A 2,500-nucleotide genomic window follows, 5' to 3' on the forward strand; every position below is an offset into this window, starting at 1 on the left:
CCGGACTGTGAAGGGTGACGATCGTTTCTGCCCCGTGTGGGTGGAGCGGCTCGCTGCGCCCGACGCTTTCCGCCGCTGTCCCCGCTTGGACGCGGGGACGGCTATACCCGAACATGCGCGGGGACTGCCTGAATTCTGAGGGGCGCCCCGTGCCCAATTTGTTGCGCCCAGCGGGCGGCGGCTGCAACCTTGGACGGTTGGCTTGGCCGCGCCCGTGGGTACAAACGGCGTAACGCACTTTCATGGGTGGGCTTTCAGTCCGCCTCGACGCTCATGCGCGGAATGGGAGTAAGACGACCCGACAAAGCTTTGCCCAGTACGAGAGGAACGGTAGAGGTCGGTCAAGGAACTGGCGGTCGAGAGCTAAAGCTGCCTGCCATCCATCATTCATAGTTGGAACTGCGGTGCAAGCGCTCTCCCGTCCTCCGCGGCAAACGCCGCCGAGTCTGAAAAGGCTGGCGGCTGCCGGTCGCTTCCTGCGGCGAGTATGGAGTAACGACCCGACTATGTTGCTGCCCAAGTACTGAAGGAACGGCGCGGCATTCGGTCGGTCATGGAACTGGCGGTACGAGGGTGTGGCTGCCAAGTACAATAGGAACCGTGGCCCATAACGCCCTCCCGTCCTCCGCGGCAAGTGCCACCGAGCCCGACAGGGCCGGAGGCTGCCGGTCGGCTCCTGCTCGTGACGCGCGAGATGTCGAGATCGCGGTTGAATGCGACGACGTTGGCAGGCTATTCGCCCGCCGCCGAGGGAAAGGCGGCGCTGCTGCGAAGTACGAGAGGAAACGCGGCTTTGCTACGTCGGACGCGTTCCGCGGTTAACGGACTTGTGCGCTTTGGGAAGGCGCCGCACGTCGAAAGAGGATTTACGGACAGACGAGGGACTGAAGTCTCGAAACTTGAACGCACTTGCGGCCAGGCTCTTGCTGGCTTCGTCTTCCGCCTCGAGTAGAATTGTTGCGGCTCCGGCGCCGAAAGCTGTCCCTGGCACTGGCCGAGTGGTTTTGGAGAGCCGCGCGAGTACGCGCGCCGGGCTCTTGTCCGTCGTCTCAAGTAGACTGTCGGATCAGCAGCGGGTGTGCTGCGGCAATCCGCCGATGCGAAAGCGTGTTTGTGTGTTAGGGACATTGTGGTCAATTTGAGTACCCTTCTGATGACTAAAAGCGAGACACGTCGATGGGGGCGAGACCCCACCCGTGGCCGTGTCGCCGTGAAAGACTCCACAGCTGCTCGTGCCCCCTCATGGCCTTGCGGCTTTTTTCCAATTTTCGTGGAGCAATGTGAACGTGCACACGTAGCACACGGGTCCGGTGGGTGGTTGGCAGGGAAAACCGGCTTCGAGTGCTCGCAAAAAAGAAAAAGACGTGGTAAGGGGAGCCACGCCCCCGCGGGTGTGTAGCCGTGAGCGGCTCCACTGCATCTTGGTCCTACATCTGATCCTGGTGCATACAGAGTGGAGGCTCACGTGCACACAAAGGCTCGCGGGGTTTAGCTGGAAACGCAACACGCAAGTAGCAGGGTGTGGTGCGCCTATATGCTACCAGCTGTCTGAGACGCGGCTGTCGAAAGAGCGCGCAGACTCGAGGAGCGCGCGCAGAAAGGTGCCCTTCGAAACCACACACAGGGAGACGCCACGTGCCTAAAACCCTGGTTGTACTGTACGGAATTGAACAAACTACTTTTCACGACTCTAAGCGGTGGATCACTCGGTTCTCGGGTCGATGAAGAACGCAGCCAGCTGCGAGACTTGGTGTGAATTGCAGGACACACTGAGCACTGATTCTTTGAACGCACATTGCGGCCTTGGGTCTTCCCTTGGCTTCGTCTGTCTGAGGGTCGGATCACATATCAAGAGAGCCTTCGGCGCACAAGGGAACGTGCGTCCGTCGACTCGTTTTGACCGCGTCGGCATCACGGACAGTACGTTGAGTGCTGAAGCCACGCGCCAGCGGCCTCACGTGAGGGAGACGGTGGCGAACTGAACTGTTGTGCCAAAACTTCGCAGAGACGGAAACGAGGCATTGTACTACTGCAGCGCGGCTAGTGCGCGCCTCCGAAGAGACCGCCGCAGGATGGAGTCGGACACCTGCAGGGAAAGTGCGGTCTGAATCGCGAGGCGCAAACGTCTGTTGCGACAGCAGTAGCGCGCACGTTTGCGAGAGAGTCGGAAGCTTGCGTGCACGGACAAACGCGGGAAGCAAATGCCGGCCGATTCCCGCGCCGTGCGCTAAGCGAGCGTGATCGCACGTTGCGTTGTTTGCCTTCGGAGTACGTCGAGCTCTTGCAAAAAGGTCACTCGTCCGCGTCACCGCACGGGTGCAGGCGCCCTAGTCTGGGTTTCGTCGCAGGAATAGGAATCGGAAAAAATTCTTGCGCGGAACGGGGAGGACAAGGGTGCGCCCCGAAGCGGTAGTGATGCGGTTACGCGAGTGCGCCGTCTGCGAGCGCGAAGAAAACTGCACGACGAATAGTCGCCGCGAAGCGGAAAATGTCTCCTTCG

At 60.6% G+C, this 2,500-nt stretch overlaps 1 long non-coding RNA gene and 1 other non-coding gene across 2 annotated transcripts in view; both read left to right on the forward strand.

The window, feature by feature from the left end:
- Nucleotides 1–2,500, forward strand: part of LOC125944953 (uncharacterized) — a 70,650-nt gene that overhangs the window by 4,544 nt on the left and 63,606 nt on the right. The window lies entirely within an intron of this gene.
- LOC119451092 (5.8S ribosomal RNA) lies at nt 1,687–1,839 on the forward strand. The gene has a single exon (XR_005191662.1). It is a non-coding gene; the product is annotated as a 5.8S ribosomal RNA (ribosomal RNA).

This window comes from Dermacentor silvarum, chromosome 4 (assembly GCF_013339745.2).
Source record: "Dermacentor silvarum isolate Dsil-2018 chromosome 4, BIME_Dsil_1.4, whole genome shotgun sequence".
Classification (NCBI taxonomy): Eukaryota; Metazoa; Arthropoda; class Arachnida; order Ixodida; family Ixodidae; genus Dermacentor; species Dermacentor silvarum.